We start from the raw sequence: 23,612 nt of genomic DNA, 5'->3' as shown, positions 1-23,612 counted from the left end.
TCTTCATATATCCTTTGACAGACTCTGAAAGAGAAAATTTTTACAAGGACAGGTTTTTAAGCTTCTAATGCTACCTAAGGGACATTACAGTCTATGCAAGCACATGGAAAAGTTATTAGGTAGTCTTTTTTATAAGACTAATTGTTAAATAGCTATTAGAATGTAGGGTAGTTATTAATATTATGTCCTGCTTTCATGTTTGCAAACACTAAAGTTATCTCAAGAGCAATCTGCCTATTTCTGCAGTATTTCAGAACAGCAGGCTCTCAGGAACTTCTGAATTCTAATTTAGTTTGACTATTGGAGAAGGTCTTGGGTGAGTTGTGTAGGTCGTGCAGGAACACAGGGAACTGATGTTTGAACTATAGGAACAAAAACACCTGATATCTTTTAACAAGCCTTGTGTGCCAACTGCTCCAGTAATAGAAATGTTGATGTGGCAGTGTGGAAGAATCACACACAGAATAAGCTGAGTTGGAAGGGACCCATATGGATCTGGAGTCCATCTCCTGGCACTGGAGGTGGCTCATAAGATGAAAATACACAGTCAGGTCTGCTCAACTAATATCAATCAATCTGTTTGCTATCAATGTGACATTTGAAAGGACAAAAATGTATTCAAACACTGAGTAGGTACTGAAATTTGACTAGGCAGTCTGAACTGTCTGACTAGAATTAGCTGAATATTATTTAAACATGACAACTGGAGAAGCTTGCAAGGAATAAGTTGTAAGGAGTTCAAGTAATTCAAACAGAAGTTAGAATGTGATGTTGACTGTCTGGAAGCTACATCCAGAGCATAGCAAGAACTTGGAGTATACTTATTTGTAGATGCCCTAGTGGAAAGCTTACATGAGATAATTTAAATAAAGTTAACTGCTGAGATGTCCTCCTTTCTTTCTGGGTTTTATTAATTTGTTGTCTTCAATTTTAACCAAAAATTGTCACTTCCTTCTTACAGGTTTGTTTGAAACACAACTTTGCAGAGTTATATCCATTCTGCCCTAACTTTGCCCTGGGGAGATCACTGCTCATTTGTGGAAGATTGTTGGGAAGGTGTTGGTTTTGTGCCATGCAGCTGCTTCATGCTATGTGCAGGCCTAGGGGATCACTGGCCAAGGTGCCTGGCCAGTGCCTAGGTACATTTTGTTATAGGTCTCTTATGTTTCTAGTATTTCCTTAATTTCCAGGAATTTCTCCCAGTCCAGTTCTGTTTCCTGTCTAAATAATCTATATGCAATAATGCAGCGATCTGCCTTTGAAATGGTGACTTTGTCTTTTTAATTGGAGGACTCAGTAAGTACCAGATTTTTTATCCAAATATTAATCAGATTTATAAGCAGCCCATTGTTAATTGCAGCTATCAAGAAGCAGGCTTCTCTAGGAGAGTTCAAAAGTTACTTTAGACATCTGCTGTCACCCTCAGTCATAGAAGCAGTAAATAACTGCCAGCATTCGTAATCAGAATTATTCGTCACCTGCCACATCCTCACTAAAATTTTTCAGGAGTTCAATGAACCATTTGACTGACAAGGTTTTAAAAGATTTTCCATGCACTAATGTAATTGTAATGAATATACACTCAAGAATTCATCTCTAAATACTTCATGTGATGGAAACTTGACTTTTTAGCTGTACTGTGCCTTTAAAATGAACTAGAGGTGTTTTTGAAGTTTACTGTGTGAACTATGGCTGTGTTTCTACATCCATTATCACCGAGTCAAGAAACCTAGCAGTGAAGTTTAAGACAGCTGTGATCTAAAATACTTGGCTTTGATCAATACTTCCAAGAAACAGAACTTCCAGTGTGTTTTCATTCTAGTTGTCTCTTGTGCGGTCTTAAATACTTGCAGTTAGAACAAGTCATTACTTTTCATCCACAAAGTGCTGCTATAGCAGCACATCTACTAATTTAGCTGTTAAATATGAAATGATAATCCAGTTTTCTGCAGTTTTGGGAGCAAATTTGAACTTTGCAGTCATGTTACAATAGTGTTCTACCTTGCAAGCAAACATTTAATATCTTCAGCTGAGTCTTCAGAGGTCTGTTTTCTGGACTGAAGTCACTAAAAGACATCAGAAATTTTCACTACTTTCTTTAAATGAGTGATATTTCAAATCCATCTCTGAAATGTGAGCTTTCAAAACTTCTGTAGTGCTATTGTCAGACCTGCCTTAAGTTACTTTTGTTGTTGCACTTCTCTAGTTAGATTCTACCATGTTGGAGGTTCATGACCATTTAGAAACTAGAGAGCCTTAAATCTTGCTGACATGTCAAATAAAGCAAGATTACACAGAATATGTTGGATAGAATTCAACACCGTGCCAAATAGTTTCTCATTTTGTTATTTGGACTACAGTGATTGGTAGTTTATTGAGAGTTCCAGGTCATAAGTATGGTAAAGCCTGTAATAGTTTGCTTGTTTCATATCTGAAGCTGAGTGTGCTGCAGACTTCCTGCTGATTGTCAGAAACAAGTGAAAAGCCTTTCCTGGTAAAGATGAAAAGAAATACCTGCTAACTTTTTGTATTTTCTGCTTTAATTTCAGGAAAATGATTGCAGGGTAGGCTTGAGATTTTTGCACTGAGCATTTTAATGTACTTCTGGGTAGAGTGTACCTGTACAAGAGCCATGCTGCAAAGGATGGTAATTGCATGCTCAGAAAATTTGACTATTTAAGCTGAAAGCTAATGAACCTTTTCAATGCTTATGATTTCCTTCTGAATAATCAGTGTAGACATAACTATGCAGTTTTGAAATGTCTTCTACTGCTTAGAAACTATTTCTTGGATTTTCAGCTGTTATTTGACTTTGTCAACACAAGTTTGAGTTGGCCTACAACAGAGTTTTGAAAAGCATTACCCCCCTGTAGAAACTATTATGTGGTTTGTCCTAAAATAATGCTAAGTGCTGTTATGCATAGCAGAGGTATGAAGTGTTTGTTGAAGTGTTTAAGGTTGAAGTGTTTAAGGTAACTGGTGAGGTGTACAAGGTAACTTTTTTTCAACAACTAAGCAGACATTTATTCAACCCTTGTGACTGCACTGACACAGTTCTGGGCACAGGCAGGAAAATAAAGCCTTGCTTCAGAGATAAAGCAAAGGAAAAAATATGTATCCCTTTCTAAAATTATCAAAATAATTTGAAATACTCAAGGTGTAACATTTTTCAGGATCTCAGGTTAAAGATTATAGTTCATATTGAAAGTACTTCTTCCATTTGTGTAGATCTGTTCTCTTTTAACCTTCTGCAAGGTCACTTTTCTTGCAGATAAAGCAAAGAAATGAAATTGAGAATTACTATCTCTTCTCCTGCAAATGTGTATTTTGAATGCACTTCCCAAAAGAAATAAAAGCCTTGTTTTGATTGTGGCAAGATACAATTTTCTATTAATACTCTAAATCAAATTCTGCTTCTAAATTAAGACACTTGCCAATTCTGGATAATTAAATGGATCAGAAATTCTTCAGCTTTAGTGATGTGGTTGTTACAAGAATTATCTGGAAGCTGGGTTATTTTTAACTTCCTTCTATTCAGAGAGGTTGCATGAGTGATAGCAGTTCAGTCAAATTTATAGCTATAAAGAAGGTTATTTCTTTTAAATAAACAGACAGTTTAAGCACATTTAACAAGCTGTATTTACAGCTGTCTTCCAGATTTACCTCTAGAAATGTGGTGTATTTAGGAGGTCAGACAGAAGAATTTGGGTTTGTAGTGGACTGGTAATAGTGATAAGCCACAGATGTAAGTTTTGTGATCCTTCTGTGTTGATGTTGAGTCCTTATTTTGAATGTTATAAACATCTGTGGTTTTTCATAAAGAAAATAGTGCAGGTTGCCTATAAAATAAAACAGCTTAATTTTTTTTTTGAGCATTTTTGCAGGACAATTTCAAAATCCTTATCATGAGAATCCAAGTCTTGCATTAAAATGGAGATTGTGAGACATTCAAAGTAAATGTGAAGCTGAACAAGTGTGTAATTCCTACTGAAATTCCAGTCTGGATATGATGCTTTTCACTAGAATGTGTGGAACTTCCTGCAAGGAAGTAAAATATAGATTAATACCTCTGCTTCTGCTACAATGCCTAAGCATAAATCATGACATTACCACTTGTGGAAAGTATTTCTTCAGCCAAGAGTACTTCAGAGTCAGGACAGCAAGGTGTAAATGGTGTAAATGACTATGATATTTCTCACACATATAAACCTCTTCCCAAACTTACAGCCTAGGGACTTATCACTTAGGTTTTTGAAGGAGTGTCCTGGGACATAAACATATTTATTTTATATACACTTTTTATTATATACACTTAGTATATAAGTTAAAGATACCACATCAGGTCCAACAGTAAATCTAACGCTGCCAAGTCCACCAGTAAACCATGTCCCTAAGCATCACATCTACATGTTTTGGAATTCTCTGTTTTACTTAGTCTTCTTTAAACTTTTAAATTGAAAAGTGCAAATCTGCATCCTTATTGTATGGTACCTTTACAATCTTTCCAAATAAAAATGGTAAGATGCTGTTGACAAGTATATCTGATTTGCATGGAATGTTCTTTTGGAATGGGCTAATGAAGAACACTTCTGTTTATTGAAAAAAGAAAAGTGTTTTGTTCTATCTTGAGGTGTGAAGTCCTGAATCTAGAACAGCTTTTTTTAAACTTAGAAGTTAATTTCTTAACAATGGACGTATCTTTCTAGTACACAGAGAAAAAAGAAATCATAACTGGAAAATATGAACTCTAGAGGATTCCTCATTTTCCCAGCAGCTACTTTACTTTTTCAGAAATTTGTATCAAAGTAATGATATTTTTATTAATTTCCTTGTCTAGAAAGATAATGCTTTTTTAGTTGTGGAGAGGCTGATATCAGAATATCTGGTGTGATTTTCAAAAATGTTGAGTGGAGCTCCTACTGAAAACATCAAGGGTTTCAGATCCCAGGGGATTTGGAACATGCTGCTTTGTGCTTGAAGAACTTAGGGAAAATATAAACCCAACTGTTCTCCTTTCTGTTAATGAAGTAATTAAATATATTAAAAACATTCTTTGTTTTTTTTCATACTTTTTTTTTCATACTTTTTTCATACTTTAAATGAATGGAGTTTAAAATGCTATCAGTTTTAGGTATTTGAAACTACATTCCTGAAAAGTTAATATTTGACTAATTCAATCACTGTAGAACAGGTTTGAGACTTACCTGGTCTTGTCCCTGGTTCTGAGAGGCAGCAGAAGGGTAATGTTAGAATTGATTATAGATCAATTGTAATCTTTCCTAAGCTATCTTTGAGCAAAGAGTTAAGGGACTTAATAATAGAGAATGTGGGTTTTTTGTGGAGACTTTGTAATTTCTGGTTCTTAGTCCTGTGCTTTTCTGCTTCAGAGCTTATCCAAATGGTCCCTGACAGTATTCTGGAAGGAACTTACAGCTCTAGGAAGCAATTGTTCATAGAAAAGACAAAGGTTGAGAGAAAAGACTCTTACATGTGCTAGATCCACAGCATTCAAAGCTTGCACCACAGAGATCCACGCTTCAGACACTCTGCTATCTAACAGCTCAGTGCTGCTTCACTCCAGGCTGATTTGCATTGTGGGGAGTCTGTATGCTGCAGGGTGGTGTAAAGCAAAGCTGAGTGCTGAGAAAGGAGCTTGCTGGTTACAGGTGTGCAGGACCTCAACCTGATCTGTGGGTTTCTAAGTTTTGGTCTACAAGAAGGTTTTCATTGCTGACAGAGAATCAGATTTCTCTAGTCCATCACTGGACAGGTGATCTAGTTGAAGTTGTCCCTGCTTATTGCAAAGGAGGTTAGACTAGATGACCTTTCAGTTCCCTTCTAATCCAAACCATTCTGTGATTTTCTTCATGGAATCATAGAGTAATATTCTAGATCTCAAGAGCTGTATCACCTCTTTTGGAATGTGGCAAAGAGCAACATTTGGTAGAAGCTGAGTGGGTGTTGATCCTGGATGATTAGACCTTCCACTTTAGTTCTTTCACATTCATAGCAAAGGTAGATTAAAACATGTGGGCAGAATTTAGTCTGAGCAAGTCCTATCTGAAACCTGAGCCATTTAATTTGAACAAATTTATTCCAGGTATTTTTAAAACTTAGTTCATGGTTTGAGTTACCAAACTTTCTACATAATCTCTAGTTAAGGTCCCTTGTATATTCAGAGATGTCCTTCTCTGCAGATATCCTAGTATCTGACCTGTTTTAAGTACAGATAATACACTCTACTTCATGCAGGCTGGCTGCAATATCTACCCAGTACTGCTGCATCATTACACTGTCCTCAATTTGGGTGAAGCAAACTTGTTTTCACACCTGGAAAAGAATCCTCATCACTGTGCTCTGAGGGAGAGCTTTGTCCTTGCTGTTCAACTGGATGTATTGCAGATTTCTAAACATCTCTTGACATCAAAAAGGAAAGTAGAAGCAGCGGGTTCTATAACCAATTGCTCTGTGGTGTGTCCACAAGGCAAGGGTGGTGGTGGTCTGACCAGAGAGTGGTGCACCTGGCTGGCAGCAAATTAAAATTTTTCTGGTCTTGGAGGCATTCCAAGAGTAGCTAGATTAGTCCTCCAGGCTTTAAAAAAAGCTGTATTGTAGCGTAGTTCAACCTAAAAGTACATTTATTGCTCATCCAGCTATGTTGTCCTGCTGAACAAAATGTTTTTCATGCTGTGGGACCAGTACTACGTGAGGCGTGTGGAGCCAGCACTGATGTGCAAGGCTTGCTGAGCAGACAAATGGTGCCACTTCCAAGTGGTAACAGTAGAAATCCACATCCTACCAACAGGAGTCCTGTCTTCTGGAGATGAAGCATGTCTATTTTTTGTTTCAGGAAAAGCTCAATATCAGCATCCTGACAAGCTGGCATCCTCCTACGGTGGAGCAAGAAGCTGTTTTAATGCCTTTCAACTGCTTCCACAGATTTCCAGTGCCACAGTAGAAATCATGTGAGGATGGTTCTGTCTCATCCTCTTAGCAATGTGTGAACAGGCCCTGTTTTGACAGGCTTGCTGGATGTGTGTTCACAGTTCCCAGTAAGGCTCCCAGGTCCCATGCCAAAGACACAGTGATAAGTACGTCATTCAGATATGGCAAATCTATCATTGGACTGGATGAATAATGTGGAGAAGGGCTGCTCTTCATGTGAATTTCTGTCTTAAGGAATGTACTGAAATAGAAATGTTTTCATGTTAGTGTCCTGTTTTAGGCCAGTGCCTGAAAAAATATTTGTAGCAGCAACTCTGAGCTGTCTCATACGATGGGGATGTTTCGAATTGAAGAGCTCATCTCATAAAAAAATGTAGTGTATTACTCCTGGTAGTGTTACATTTAATCTTATTCCATGTGTTTCTGACAAGTTTTATTTAGATTTACCTATTCCATTTAAATTAAATATAGGACTTAACTCACTGTTCTCCAATAACAATTTTTTTAAGCTTTTCCATATAACATTTTCCATATGTTTTTCAGCCTATATTTTAAAATGCTTTTTCAGGACTCTAATCCAATCCAGTGGGCAAATGATCTTTAAGTGCCTTGAGAAATCTACTCATTTTATGTAATAGCATTGCAAAATTTATCCTTAAGTAGTGTTGGAGCCGCACTTAAATAATCTGGTTGTGTAGTTGAATTCTCCTAAGTCATGATCTTCTCATGGATAAAATAAACTATATGTTCTGGCTGTACCTTGTGCCCTATTGTTGTGCTCTGTGTATTGTTTGGACTCTTTCCAAAACCATTCCTGATGAGTCTTTTGCAGATCCTGAGCTCTTTAACTGCAAAGATTATGCTGCTAGTTGACAGATGTACTTTTTTAATTCCCCTTGCATTTCATCCCAGCTCATACAGCATCATTATTTTTTGAAATATGCCAGTACTCCTAAATCTGTAGTGCTCCTATGTGAGTTTTATAACATTGCAGTTATAAAACTTTACATGTTGGCCTTGAGTGTTAAATTGCATGGATGAGAGCTGTTCTCCATACTGAAATGCATTCAGCTAGCTGCTCTCATCCTGCTGTGCTGAAGAGGATCCTGCTCTGTAGGCACGTACAGTGGCAGTCATCAATATGAAGGAAAAAATAAAACTCTCTAATGTGCTCCATTCGAGAGTTTGTCAGATTTTCTCTGAAGTTGCTCAGCTCCAGCAAGCCATAGCCAGTTTTTAACTATCCTTAAAGCACTTCTGGTTCTTTGCTGTAGAGTTATTATCTTCCAAGAGCAAGTAATGAGTCATATTGTTTGCATATTATGTGTTCATGTGGTTAGTTCTTAGTTATGAAAAATGCTCTTCCACAGCAATGAAGTTTAATTTTAAAAAGTTCCTAGGGTGGGAATGGTTGTGCCAAAGTATTAAAATAACTTCCATTATGTCTCATCTTGCCCCAGAGATAGGAATGTGAAGCATAATTTTCATAATGTGGACACTTCTGTAACATTAATAAAATGTGTAGTTTGGTATAGCATATAAAGTTTAGTGTCTGTTATATTTTATTTATACAGAATTCTCAGAAGTGGCAGTTATAAACAACAGAGTTCTCACTCTCAATTTTTTAACTAGTGAAATACAAAAGTATACATGCAGAAGTGAAACGGTGCCTATTTGTATTAAGAATAATCATACATGGTCCCTTAGGTAAGGAAACAATAGGATGAGTATGAAATGGAGTCATGCTGAACTGCTTTGGTAGCTTGCTGCCAAAAGGGACTGTCTCTGCATATTCCTGCAGCATGTAGTGCTTGCTTAATCTGTTTGAGAGCCCACTCATTTTGCTACTGTAATAGCAAAAATAAACAGTAGCTAGGGAGCAGAAAGGAGGGAGAACTAAGCATGAGTGGAGTGGGGTGATGAACTGGGGAAGGATAGTGACTGACCTCAGGACAGCCAGCAAGTGATCACATTGTAAGGCTCTTGAAGAAAGATTTTCCATCTGTGTAAGACTCCAGAAAGACAACTGTAAGAACTAAGGTGCTCTCCCAGAAAAAGAGGAGTGTCTGTGTCAGAACCGCAGACTTGGATATTAAGGTGGATGTGATGCTGTCTTAGCCATGCTGGAGGTCATTTGTCTAGCTAAGGGATATCTATGTCCTAGGGAAGTCTGGTTGCCAAGGGCTTCTTTTCTTGCCCCTTCTCTTTCTCTACCTCTGCCTGTCATCATTTTGTCATTTTACATAATTTGTACTTATGTACTGCTAATATATGGTGTCCTTTTGGGCTTTTTTTAAAATCTTTTTGGAATGTTTTGCCATTTAACAATATATAAGTATAACAATATTATTGCTATATATTGCTATATATATTGCTATTTAACAATATATAAGTATAACAATAACTCACAGTTATTTCAACTGTGAGTTGAAATAAAAATGGTCTAAATGGCGAGTTGATAACATGACATTTGTCACCTGAAGATGCAGCAGATCTCTGCAATGCCTTGGCTATGCCCAGACCCCTTCCATGTTGTTCAGGTATCCAGAGAACAACAGACTTGCATGGACTAGGGAACAGCTGTCACCTGCAGAGAGAGAAGCCAGGTTTTTTTGACAGGTCACCACAAAGGGGTTTTTGAGTTGTGCTGAAGCACTGCAGTGCACATTTGATCCTTGAGGGTCCACAAGGAACTGATGAGATAGAAGAGCTGACTGACTTGTCACTGCCTGCCAGTTCCTTGGAATGCAAGTGTGTTTGCACTGCTTGAGCAGGTGGGCTCAGTACTCCTTATGGAGTAAGTCAGGCTCAATGCTAAAGGGGGAGCTCAGACTCATCTCATCGTTGAGACAAAACTAAAAGAGAAGGGCTTTATTTACAGTAAAAAAGAATCCTGTGAACATCAGAAAACAGGGAAGGACTCCTCTGGAATCTCTGGTGACTCAGGAATCTCAACATGAATTGCCTAAGGCCATCAGAGGATTTACTAAATTTTTGTTGAGCCAGTCTTCACTGAAAGGGTCAGTTAGCAGACTCCTGTGAGCTGATGCCTGAAAGATTTAACCCAGTGATGAAAAGGTAAAATTTAGCTTTGTATAAAGATGGGACATACTAAGAAGGTACATCGTAGGATACTACCACTTGGGTTAAGCCTGGTGAACTTTGTCCTAAAATCGACCAGATTACTCTGCTGCTTCCTGCCCAAAACCTGTCCCACCTCCCATCCTGCCCAAAAAAAGGCTGATGAGATATCAGACTCTTTCAGCTCTTTTGGGTATGTCAGTGATGATGTGTCAGAACACTAAAAAAAAGCAAGTTGAATGTTTCTTTCACTTGTAGAGCTGAAAGTAGTATTCAAAAAAAGCCAGCCTCATCAGCTTCCAAGAAAAAAATGGTTGAATAGTTGGAAGGGACCTGTAAACTTCCCAGCATATAAGTAGTAGTTGCCATAGATTTACTGAAATCAGTTTCCTACCCTGAGAAAGGTATGGGCACTGTAGACAGGGAAAGGCATTTTGACAGTCCTGATAGTGTTTTGATAAGGAATCTTGGGAAACCTCCTGGAGCCTAAATGTGGAAGTGATGGGAGAACTGCACTCAAAAGGTGTTAACTGATCATTAATAAACCCAGAAAAATGTGTTAGGTTGGGTATTTTTGTCTTCCTTGTATTCAGTGTTATACTATAGTAACATTATGATTGGACCAGGATGATGAAATGTAGAATAGATTTAATAAGCCTGCAAATATTTTAAGTTTGAGGAGGAGTACAAGTGCTGTAGAATAAAATAAGGAATTTTTAGGAGTTCTGAGAAATTACAAGAATGGTTGATGTGACCAGACAGGGCCAAAATAAAGAACAAATGGCTACTGGGTCTAGCTTAGAAATTTCTCTGAAAAATTACTGTGCATTACAAGATGAACAAGTACAGTTTGAGGCTATAGTTTTTTTCAGCCCTTAGCAAATTTATAGGAACACATAAATGGGTAGCTGACCTTCAAGAACTGTGAAATCATTTTTCCACTTAAAAATGTTAAGACTTGACCAGGAGGAATACATCCTGCTGCTCTGGGTACGGCCTTTAAGAAGCTTGAGAGCAAATCAGATGAAATTCTTGTGAGGGTAACAGGAGTGATTAGGTGTCAAGACATGACTTGGAGGCACAGGCTGGATGAACTTCTAGAATAACTTTTCTAATAGCAAGAACTGTGAACTTTTGGAACATGTTGTTTAGGAAAGTCATGGATGACCTATATCTAACCTGTTCTTATGCTTTTTTTAGAACGAAGGTGGGGGTCTCAAGGCACTGCAAAATCCTGTGTTATGCTTCCAAATGCTTATGCTGTTAAAGACAGGCTTGCAAACATGCTACTCAACACACATTAGAGCCTGTATCTCTAACATCTGTCTTGTGAAGGTCTCTTCATTGTGAACAATGCTTCTATCCTGCTGTTCAAGATTTTCTGGTAGTCTCTCTGTTACTCCTTACAGGTGAGAGTATAAAGGTGTATTGGTTTGGCATGACCTAGGTTTTGGTAGCAGGGAGGCCACGAAGTTGGCTCCTGTGGGAAGCTGCTGGAAGCCTCCCACCATGTCAGGCAGAGCAAATCCCTGATGGCTCTGAAGATGGACATGCTGCTGGCCAAAGCTGGGCCAACGAGAGAGGTGGTAATGGCTCTGTGATGAGATATTTAAGAAGAAAATCAAAACAAAAGTCATAGGTTTTGCTTCTAGTCAGAGAAGAGGAGGAGGTGAGGACATGTGAGGCAAACAACATGACAACACCAAGGTCAGTGGAGAAGGAGGGGCAGGAGGTGCTCCAGGCTCCAGAGCCGCGATTCCTCTGCAGGCCATGGTGAGGCCTTGCTGAGGCAGCTGCGCCCCTGCAGCCCATGGGGATCCATGGGGGATGCAGAGATCCATCTGCAGCCCATGGGGATCCAAGGGGGATGCAGAGATCCACCTGCAGCCCGTGAGGAAGGTGCCCATGCTGGAGCAGGTGGATGCCTGGAGGAGGCTGGGGTCCAGTGGGAGACCCAGTGGAGAGAGAGGGCCCTTGTTCCAGGCTGGAGCAGCCTGTCCTTGGAGGACTGCACCCTGTGGAAGAGAGACCCAGGTCACAGCAGGTTTGGGAGGGCTGTGTGCCCATGGGAGAGACTCACTTTTACAGCAGGTGAGGTCTGGCTGCTGCTCGTGAGGTTGGACCCACACTGGAGGAGTTCCTGGAGAACTGCCTCCCATGAGAGAGACACCATGGCCTCACAGGGGAAGGACTGCTCTCCCAGAGCAGCAGAAGAAAATTTCAGTGATGAACTGACCAAAACCCCATGCCCTGTCTTTCTGCAATGTTGGTGGGAAGGAGGAAGGGGCTGGGGGGATAAGGTGTTATAAGAACTTATTTTACTTCTCATTTTCCTCTCATTCTGTTAGTAATAAATTTCACTTGGCAACTTAAGCTGAACCTGTTTTGCTCTTGAAATATTTCTCAGGGTCCTTATCTCACTCATGAAGTGAGATAAGCCTTTGTCAACTTTTTTCTTTTCCTTTCCCTCTGTTCCCCAGCTGTGTCAGGGGAGGGTGAGTGAGCGACTCTCCTGGGTGCCTGGCGCTGGCCAGTGTCAAACCAGGACAAAAGGAGATTGGAGGCAGGAGTGTTGGGCCATAATTTATAGCACAGGGGTATTTCCATGGGGATTTAAAGCTTTTCTAGCTGTATAGGTTGTCTGTGTTTCAGAGGTTGAATTCACACTATAGAAAGAAGTGGCCCATTTGACATTAATGCCTCATTTTACTGGTTTATTCAAAAAGAAATTTATCTTTTCTTCAAATATTGTCAAGGAGCAAATGAAGAAAAGATTGCAACTGTGACTTCTGCTGATTTCTCTTTAAGAAGGAAAAGCCAGGCTGAATATCCAGTGCTGGTGACTGCCAAGATAAATTGGGGCAAAAATAAATCTTTGAAAAGCTGTAAATCAATTTCAGTGACAAAAAAATCACTCATGGAAACAGGCTGTTTTGTGACAGAATTTCTGAAAGTTAAGCAAATAATGTAGAGCAAGTCAAAATGTGAGAATGTGCAGCACTTAAGAGGTGTACCATCCCCCTCCCTCCCCATCCCCCTGTAAATCAGCACTCGTGTTCCTGTTTTTACATTAGAACACTGATAGTAAGGGCTATTCAGTTAAGATACCATGATGGTGTTATCCATAGAACCAAGTGTACAAGAAAAGTACAGAAAAATACTGTGGAAGAAAATGCAAATGATTCAATGACTTACTCTTGACAGGTTAAATATTCATCTTCACTGTCTGTGCATTGCTTGAATATAGGCTTGATAATATGTTCCAGTCTTTTCTTTGGAATTGACTTCAAGGTATTTTGTGGGGGGGTTTGACTCCTTGTACCCCTGTGAAAGGCAGATAATGACTCTTTCCATCTTTTCTGGAATTTCTTCTCTTCAGGACCCTGAATTTCATCAGTTCTAATGCAGAAGAAAGGTAAAGAACACAGTGAGAGTTGTAGTGTGGGTCACACCAAACATTTTTCTAGGCCAGAATTTTGAAAACTGAGATGATGATAATAATAATGTCTGATACTTTCTAAAACATGTCAATATCCACTGATTCAGTTGGGTTTTGCCTTTTTCCTCCTTTTCCACACAGAATTCTTGCCTTCTTTTTTTTTTCTCTTTCTTTGTCCTTCCTCTTGTGACTCTCATGTACTGAAATTTTTTTGTGGTTATTATCAAGAAAAAACATGTCTCCCACTTTATCCTAGACTTTCTCATTTGAGTCTTCTACACTTGGTAATTTGAACCTATTTTTATTTCATGTACTGATCTTTTTCAAGTTTCAGGCCGCTGAACACCTCATGAATTCTTGTCCTTTGTCTGTTAAAGGATTATATTTTTTTTCTACCTGTGTTTTTACTATCATTCCGTAGTAATTGGAAAAATCTCCCTCCACCCCACCCTGTCCTTATCTCCTAGCTATCCTAGCCAGCAAATTTGTCTTGAAAGCTATGTTCTTAAAATCTGTGTTCTTCCTTTGTTGCCTAACTAAAGATGCATTAGTATCATTCCACAGCCACTTGTGTACAAGATTTGGCTCTTACTGTTGTTTTTTCAACTAACTTTTCTAATTTATATGAAAAAACTATAGGAAAATATTTTTCTTTTCTCCAGCTTGGAAGAGGTAGTCCACTTTTTTTTTTACTCTAAGACATTGATGACAAATCTGTATTGTATTGTACTTGTTTCCACAATGGAGATCTAGATACTGGAGTATCACTATGTTGAGCACTTCAGAATTTTTTAATAGGTATTAAAAAAACCCCAAAACCTTGACTTGTCTGGTCTTCATGGTATGGTGCTCTAAAGTAGTCCCTATATCATAATGAAGGGCTCAAGTTTTTGATTTTTCTTTTCCTTCCCTTTTCTTTCATGTCCTCTAGTTTTATTGGTTTGGACACAATGCCAATCCAATGTAGCTGTTTGATATTTAATTAGTTTACAGCCTAGACAGATTCATCTACTTCTTAGACATGAGTAATAGTAATTGGAGGAAGATGCATGCTGCTATCGATTGGGTATGACTGTAGGTGAAGACCTTACCTGGAAGATTTGGGTTTGGCTTTCCTTTTGCTCTTACTTTCACTGTAGCCTTGTCCTCAGCCACCCCAGCTGTGTGCTCTGTCTTTCAGGCTGGTGGCAGTCTCAGCCAGCGTTTCAGCCTCTGCTCTCTGAAGTTACTCAACTGTATCAAAGCCAGTAGCAATTGAAGGAGAGGTGTGCACTCTCCTGTTTTGGCAGTGCCCATGGCCACTGATAAAATGCCATCTTTCTGGCCTCAGTGGGCTGAGCAGGGCCAGCAGCTGAGCACCCACCCAGCTGCCTGCCCACTTTCTTCCCCCTCTCCCCTCTCCCCCACAGCAGGATGGAGGAGAGAAGAGCAAAACCAGGAAAGCTTGTGGCTTGAGATAAAGACAGTTTAATAAGTGAAACAATCTGTGCAGCCAAGCAAAGCAAAATAAGGAATTTGTTAACTGCTTCCTATCAGCAGGCAGATGTTCCGGCGCTTCCTGGACAGCAGAGCTCCATCATGTGAAATGGTTACTTGGAAAGACAAAAGCCATAACCAGGAGTGTCCTGATTCCTGCTACCTCCTCCTCTTTGCTCAAGTTTTTTGTGTTAATCCCAATGTCATACCATATGGAATATCCCTTTGGTCAGTTGGGGTCAGCTGTCCTGTCTCCTCCCAGGTTCCTGCCTCACCCCCAGCCTGCTCAGTGGGGAGCAGCATGAGGAGCAGAGGTAGCCTTGGTGCTCTGCAAGTATGGCACAGCACAGCCACAGCATGGGGGAGTGATCTGGGCTCTAAGTCACAAATGCAAATGATCATGTACTTCAGGTCCAAATTGGAAAAGTAGTCTATTTGCATCATTTATTTCTGAAATTAATGATAAAAGTGACATGTTCATTTCTGAGAGGTCTGACACCTGTGAAAGACTTCAAGGGGCTGGTGTTGGTGCAAGCATATTTACCTGGCTGTCTATAGAATGTACTGAGCAATGACTGTGTGATAAAACTTGTGCTGGCAGTAAAGCATTGCTTGGCCATTTCACATGTGGGGTGAGACAGTTGGTGTTTGAACTGTTCTCAGCTTCTCTGGGGTCAGGCTCCAAGAATTTGTGAGGCTTCCAGCAGCCCTTTAGCTGGTTTTTTTTTTTACCTTTCTCTATTGTAACTTGCTGCACGGCGTCTTACTGCTAACAGGATGGACAAAAAGTGCTTCTCCCTTTACCCTTCCACAGTTACACAGTGGTGCTGGGCTTAAAGAACTGCTGAGGAAGTGGGAGAAGTCTGAGGAAAGAACGGACACCATGTCTGCTGTGTCCTGCCTGAATTAATTTATTACCTTATGATGCTGACACAAATACTTTTTCTTTTGCCCTAGGTTGCTGCCGCTAAAATCTTTTTATATGTCTTAAAGCGTGTCAGGTTCTGAAACTGTTTCCCACAGGCACCCTAAAATTTCAGGAAGACATGCTATGTTGTATATGACTGACTTTATCACTACTTATGGATACCTGCCTTGATCCTAATTAGAAAGCAAGCCAGCTGTGTGTTCCACAGCTAACTTCCTGCCCCTATTCACTTTGCAGGGGTCTAAAGTGTGTAATTCAAGTCTGTGTAAATCCACACTGAGGACTGGGTGATGGAATGCTTGGATATAATGACTTAATTCCCTGGACTACACCATCAAGGATTTTACTAGTTTGTGAAGAAACAGATGAATGGCCACATCCTTTTGTTGCAGCTCCCAGCACTAATTTCAGAGCATCATTTACTGAAGGGTCAGGACCAACAATGCAGAAATTAAGCACCAGACAAAATGAAGCCTGTTTTGCTAGCAGCCTGACCATTCCTGTGTCTCAAGTGCTGCTCAATGCTGCAGAGCAATTTAACTCTGTTCTGAGCTGCTAAAGTGATGAGGGGTGAAAAACAGTACTTGTCATAATTTCTTCTATTTATATGGAATTTTATCACTGCAAATGAAGATCCAATATTCCTTTCAAAGCCATGGCGTATACACAGCACCTTCTTCATAATTTCTCTTCCTTGAGCCATTTGAAGTATTTGTGCAGGATGACTAATAAAATTCTCATTAAGTTTTCCTCATTGTCCTGTGAAGATTCACTCTGAAGACTAGTATTAGTTGCTTTGTTTCAAGGGATGTTATAACTAAAATTCTTGCTCTCAAGTGAAATACATTATACTGAAAAGATGTGAAATGTGCTCAGTTCCTGTTACTGTAGGAATTCATGAGCAGCAGAAGACTATTTTATAATTCTAAAAACCTTTCATTTCTTTTTGTAATCCCATTTTATTTGAAGAGGAAGCAAGCTAATGTTTTGATTCCAGAAAATATTGTCTGAAGGGTCAGGAAAACAGGCCAGCTTCATTTCTCCTAAGAGGTATAATGACAATACAAAATTATCACTATGAAAAGAGAAAATAAGCCTGGCTTTTGTGTCTCCTGAGTGTCAGTTCTTTTCCTGAAGGCTCTGCTCTGATTCAAAGATTCACATTGATCTTAAAATGTCATCCAGCATTATTCTACACAGAGTTTGTGCAGGAATGTGCTGCAAATGAAATGCAACTCCCAGCAGCTGTTTCTGCTCTAGTTTCTAGATGCAAAAGTAAAGCCCAGCTCCTCCTCATAGAATCAGGAAATCAAATGTGCTTGAGCTCCTATGTATACCCTGGGCTTTGGACAAGGCTTTGAAGTATGAAGAGTGTGGAATAATTGTATTCTCTAGCCAATTTCAAATCTGTTTGGGAAGGGATGTTGTACATCACAAGACCAGGAATCATCAGAACATCTGTAATTGAAGATAATTTTCCTTGATCTTCTAACAGAAAAATAGCATAGCAATTTCACTGGCTGAAAATCTTCAGTTTTCAAAAAGATAGAAACAAAAATCCCGGAATTTGCAAAAGAGTACAGGAAAAGTGAAACACTAATGATTGAAGTGGCTACATGGCTGAAGGCCCACATAAATGTGTAAGAGACTGTGACACTTTTCATATGAGAAAGGACTGACAGAGCTGGGAGAAGAGAAGGCTCAGGAGGATCTCATCAATGTATAGAAATATCTGAAGGAAGGTTGCAAAAGAGGACAGAGGGAGGCTCTTTCCAGTGGTGCCCAGTGGCAAGAGCAGAGACAGTGGGCACAAGCTGGAAATTACTTTTCTTAATGTATCACCTTTTTCTTCATTGCAATAAGGCTCTTGAAAATTCCTTTCTTTTGTCTGCTCACATTCTGTGTCAGTTCTCACTTTTGGCTTGATTCATCATCTGTTCAGTCTCAGGTTTTGCCATCTACTTGAGATACACAGACTCCTTAAGTGCTAATGTCTTCACACTCAAAGTCAATCTTCCCTTGCTGACCTTGATGAAATGAGTGAGGAACTCATGGCTCACTGTCAAGTGATCATGACAAGTGCCATTATGCTTGTGTGTGCCTATAGTAGCATTTACACATACATGCAGACATATATATGCATTCATGTTTCTCTTAGCCATTACAAATGCTTCATGTTAGCCCAAATACCCCTACAACCTTCCTGTCCTCATCTCCTTCCAAATTTGTGCTCTTCACCTTAACTAGATTTACTCAATAGTTGACTGTAAGTGGTAGGAATGAGAACACTCTCTTTTAATGGCTTTGTTAAATGTCAGCAATAATGGAGTTCAATCATGATCTACATCTCTTGGGATTCCTGTAGCACAGACAGATGGTTTCTGCTCCAATATTGCTCAGTCTCACACTGTGGGGAATTGTATTTTCAAGTAGAAATTAAGCAGAAGCCCCCATATATTTGCTCATTACAAAACGACACATTTGTTATTTAAATGCTTTTTTCTTCCCATCTTTATATTATTCATTGTTAAAGATTATCCTAGGCTTTACACTGAGGTATTAATGATACAGTTGGGTTTTTAAGGTATTCAGAAGAAGTGATACAAAAATGTGGTACCTTGCAAAAATCTATTTGTAACAGCTCCTTAGAAGCCATGTGTGAGAGCACTATAGTCGTGCTGAAGAACTTCACGTGAATACTGATTTAAATTCTATTGAGAATATCATTTCAGTCTAAACTACTGCTTAGATTAAAAAAAAGAATAGCCTAGCTTTGCTTTTCTATCACAGGTTTGGCTCTTTGTGTCCACAGCCACACTTCGTATCTCCATCATTGCAGCAGAACTTCTGAATGTTAAGAATAGTATTGACTTTGGAGAATTAATCCTTCTTTTTACTGAATGCCACATGAGACTTTAGGAGGCCTGGATTTTTTTTTTTTTTTGATTGCAATAAGTGGTATGTATATAATAAATTCATCAGTTCTCTTTTCAAAAGACTATTTGAGCACTTGCAAGGATCAAGCCACAGTAAATGAACCATGATTTCCTTTTATAGCCTTAGTAGTTTATGCAGGCATGTCTGCTTCCCTGCCCCAATGGCAATGAAACAGGCCAAAAAAAGTGAAGATTAGCTATATCTAGAGTTGCAGATGGTCTTGTTTGCAAGTAAAAATGGTAACTTTTGTCATGAATCACAGAATATGCTGAGTTGGAAGGCACCCACAAAGATTATTGACTCCAACTTCTGGCCCTGCACAGGACCATCCCCAAGAGCCCCACCCCATGCCCGAGAGCATTGTCCAAACACTTCTGGAACTCTGTCAGTCTTGGGTCTGGGACCACTGCCCTGGGAAGCCTGTTCAGTGCCCACCCCCTGGGTGAAGAAACTCATCTTGATATTCAACCTACACCTCCCCTGACACAGCTTCAGGCCATTCCCTTGGATCCTGTCGCTGTCACCACAGAGCAGAGATCAGTGCCTGCCCCTCCTCTCCCCCTCACAAGGAAGCTGTAACTGCACTGAGGTCTCCCCTCAGTCTCCTCCAGGCTGAACAGACCCAGTGCCCTCAGCTGCTCCTCACACAGCTTCCCCTCAAGGCCCTTCCCCATCTTTGTTGGCCTCCTTGGACACTCTCTAATAGTTTCATGTCTTTCTGACATTGTGGTGCCCAGAGCTGCCCCCAGCACTCGAGGTGAGGCTGCCCCAGTGCAGAGCAGAGCAGGACAATCCCCTCCCTTGCCCAGCTGGTGATGCTGTGCCTGATGCCCCCAGGACAGGGTTGGCTCTCCTGGCTGCCAGGGGGGCCCATGAAACGGGAGATACCTTATACGTAGCAAAGATTTCTTATAAGGGTTATTTAAAGTGTATCTTTTTTTTTGTTGCTTTCCAAAAGGGTTCCAAAGGCCATTGCAAATTATGTGGAACCTTTAAATTCTGGTCCTGATAATTTAGAAATTCAGGACCTCTGCTGAGTAACTTTTAACAGCTAGTTTTAGCAGGACTTTTGTGAATTGGCAGTAATCCAACTCATTGACTCGTGGTCTTAGAAAGTGCTATGGATGATTTGTCTAATGGCCCAGCATAGTGCTGCAAAGAAGAGTAAATCACAGCATGAAAGACTTGGATGTGTGACCAATGTGTTTTGTTCACTGGGTCAGGAAGTAATTAGAGGGAAGATTCAAGCCCTGGCACACAACTGGAGTTATCTTGAGGAAGAAAGGTAATGCCATCACTATAAACTATCAACCTTGGAATGCTTCCTCTTTGTCCCCTAAGCTCATCAACTTAGAGTCTAGCATTAACTGCAGCACTGGTAGGAGTAATTCCTATTCACAGATACAAAAGCAGAAAGATGTGAAGCGTTTGCACATCCTGTTATGTCATAAGCATTCCTTCATCTCCTTTTTCTGTCTTAACGTTTTGTTTACTGACATACAAAAGAAAAAGAATTCTTTGCTTGTCTGCATGTGTGTAAACTTTTAGGGATACCTGGATAGTGCAGATAAGGAAGGTGCCAGAAAGAAAATTCCTTTCAGGTAAGTATATTTTTTGAAAAGTAAAATAGATTTTTTTCCTATCTGTACCAAAATATAAAAAAAAAGCTGTGTTAAATACTTTTTTCTATGAGGGCTGTTTGCTTACTTTTTTGGATGCTCTATTAGACCATATATCTGAGTAGGAAAGGGAATGAGAAAGGTCACCTAAAACTTATGTGAGAATATTAAAATGGCTTTTATGCTGTGATTTAGACAAAGGAATAATTTAGAACTGTAGGACTTAATAATTTAGGAGCTATAGAACTTAACCAACAGCAATAAATAAAGACATTACTTGGATGAACATTTTAGAAGATGGCTGTACCATTTTTTAAATAGTTTGTAGGACTAGATTAACTGCAGTATTAACTTTATGAATCCATTCATGTTTTCAGCCTAAAACAGCTGGTATAACCCACAAGTGGCATTTTTAAAATTAAAATGTATGGTGTTCTAAAAGAAGAGCTATATTCTTAGGACTACTCACAATGTGCGATAGAAGTCTGATATTGATCCAGGAGAACGTATCCAGTCCTTGACTGCCAGAAGTAGAGGAACTCATGACATAGTAAATGTTTTACTTCTTTTACCTGAGCATGGAGAGGTTGCCCTTTATATTTTGTCAAGTTTCTCACAGGGCACATCTGCATCTGCATCCAAGAAAAGAAAGAATAGAGCATGCAGTGTCAAGTTATTTTCTGCAAGACTTCTTCCTTATCACTTCTCTTTTTGGGTGCTGTTTGTTCCAGCCAGGCTAATCAGGTGTTCCAGGCATGGCTGCTTTGAGCTGGAGAGACACCATTTAATCCTTTTCATACAGCAGCTGAGAACTGAACTTGCTTGATGTCCATCTCTCTTCACTTTCCTTACACTTGCTTAGACCTCCAACTTCCTTTCCAGACCCAGTTCTTTTTGATTTCTAGGGAGAAATGGTATGCCATGTTATCTTTTTTTCCCCTTGTCCTCTTAAAGACAAATGACTTTAAATGCTATATATCTGCATTTGGGATGCATATTCTTTCTCTCTCTGTTGTTCAATCAGGAAAAAGTCAATTTTTTATTGAACTTGTTTACTCTGTGAGTGTGCTCTATTGGAGCTCTTCTGCCTCTTTCATTAGTAATCTTTTGCCTCTTTTGCCTCTTTCATTAGTGCTATCTTTTCTGTTGATGCAAAGATGCTTCCTGAGTTACTGGCTTTGTGCAGAGGTAGAGAATAAGGTGTTCATTGTCTTCCACTTCTTAAGAGACTTGTCTCTTGGCAATAAATAAGGTAAAGCTGAACTGACTTCTTTCAGATCTGTTGCTTCAAATATGGGAAGGCTTTTCCAGAATCATCTGTCCATGAAGTTTTAGCTCTCCATAGTTGTTATCCTTATGGTAGTTAGGCAACCAAGTAGGCTTTTGGAATAACTATCAGTTGCTGAGTCCTGTGTTAGTAGATTTGTGTGGTGAATCCATGGGTGTTTCCTCTTCTGTTTGTAAATGCAACCTTGTTTACTCAACCTCCTGTCTTCTTATCATACAGTCCCTTATAATATGCAGGGTGGGTTTGATTCAGGGTAGTTTCTCTCTCCCAGCCTATGTTTCAGTTGTGCAGTAAGGAAAATTGGAGTGTTTCCTATCCTGCCTGTGTTGTTTTACCCTTATCTACTGAGGTGAGGCTGCAGTGAGAGAACCAATTCCTATCTTCCTTTTCTTAATGTCACTGATACCTCAATGAGCATGTCTTCTCAGAGCTTTATTTCATTTTGCCCCTTTTCAGAGCAAAATCTTGATGATATTTGCTTCAAGATGTTTATTGCTTCTTGGAGATTGTAATAAAACCTCTGACATGCTGAGCTAAAATGGCTTGCTATTGTAAAGTGAGATGATGCTGGCATTGTTTCATAGATTGCTTGGATTTGAATTATGACAGCACTTTCTCAGTAAATGGTTTTGAATTCTTAACATGCTTCACTTGACTTTATTTTTGCCATCAAAATTACAAATAATTAAACCCAGAGAAAATTCTTTTTCATTCAATAGCTCTGTATATTTCCTTAGTCCTCACTCACTTGCACTTCATCTAGAGTTGGAAACCACCCATAAAAGAATGAGTGAAATATAGAAAATTAATTCCACAGAGCTTCTAAGGATGACTTTCATGCTGAGGTTGTTTAAGAAACAGAAAACTATTTGCTGTCTCCGTAGCAATCAGATAAATCCTGTGGAGTCTGGATACCCAGATGTACATCAAGAAGATGATGCTCCTCCAAGTGCTTCAGTGTAGCACTTAGCTCCCACTAATGTTCACAGAATATCCATTAGGCTTGCAGCCACTGAACCTGACTCTGCAACTAAATTTTACTCATGATTGCCTAAACTCTGGTACCTTCAAATCACTTAGTTTCTATCATATAACAGTACTGGCAGAATTGACAAGACAGACATTTGCTTTTGGAACACAGAAGTCCCAATACACATTCAGATGTCATTTAATGAGATAAGTGTATATCTCCCCTCCCCCCTTTCTTCTTTTAGAGACATTGATTTAAGAATCAGGGACTGTGAAGTTTTCTACCAGTCCTTAAGTTTTATTGTCTTGTAATAAATCCACTTTGTACACACTACTTAAAAATTCATTAAGTGAAAGACAGAAAGCAGAAAAGGCTGGGGCTGTCCAGGCCAGTAGTTAGGCTACCTGCTAGGGAAGCAAAACAGCATCATTTGATTTCCTGCTCCAATGAATACTTAATATAAAATACTGAAATATTCATTGGTAAGTGGAAATGGTATCTGACCACCTAAGAAGTAACATGAAGTTAAAATGAAGGCAATCCTACAATGAGCCTGAGGGAAAAAAAGGTCCAGCATCTGCCATAGAGTATCATTAGCTGTTTTTTAGGAAGTATTGAAAGAAAACTTGCTGACAGTGCTATTGAGAAATGTTTTTATGGGCTTTTATCGGGAGTTGAAGGTAATGTATAATTGTTATAATGTAATATATGTAACTTATTTCTGTTCTATTAGGCCTGATGGGACCATACAAAAAATTATTAAAAACAAAAACAGACAAAACCCCCACAAACAAACAAAACAAAAACACAAAACAAAAACAAAAAAAAAACCAAACCAAAAACCCACAAAAATACCAGTTTTCATTCAGAATAGCTTTGTCCATACCAGAACTGTAAAAGAGACTCTGCATATTAAGTAGCAGATTAAA

The 23,612-nt window shown here is 39.3% G+C and overlaps 1 long non-coding RNA gene across 3 annotated transcripts; it reads right to left on the bottom strand.

The window, feature by feature from the left end:
• Positions 1-69: 69 nt before the first annotated feature.
• Positions 70-22,600, bottom strand: LOC143693511 (uncharacterized). Of its 3 annotated transcripts, XR_013181249.1 has the most exons (4): positions 13,222-22,600; positions 11,908-12,041; positions 9,423-11,867; positions 70-7,186 (listed from the first exon to the last, which is right to left on the bottom strand). It is a non-coding gene; the product is annotated as an uncharacterized LOC143693511 (long non-coding RNA). The 3 variants fall into 3 exon arrangements; XR_013181250.1 differs by lacking the exon at positions 11,908-12,041 and having other exon boundaries at positions 9,423-9,532; positions 13,222-22,599; XR_013181248.1 differs by lacking the exon at positions 70-7,186 and having other exon boundaries at positions 8,485-11,867; positions 13,222-22,599.
• Positions 22,601-23,612: the final 1,012 nt, after the last annotated feature.

This window comes from Agelaius phoeniceus, chromosome 3 (assembly GCF_051311805.1).
Source record: "Agelaius phoeniceus isolate bAgePho1 chromosome 3, bAgePho1.hap1, whole genome shotgun sequence".
Lineage (NCBI taxonomy): Eukaryota > Metazoa > Chordata > Aves > Passeriformes > Icteridae > Agelaius > Agelaius phoeniceus.
Note: the sequence above shows the minus strand (reverse complement) of the source record. Positions and strands in the feature narration are given on the sequence as shown.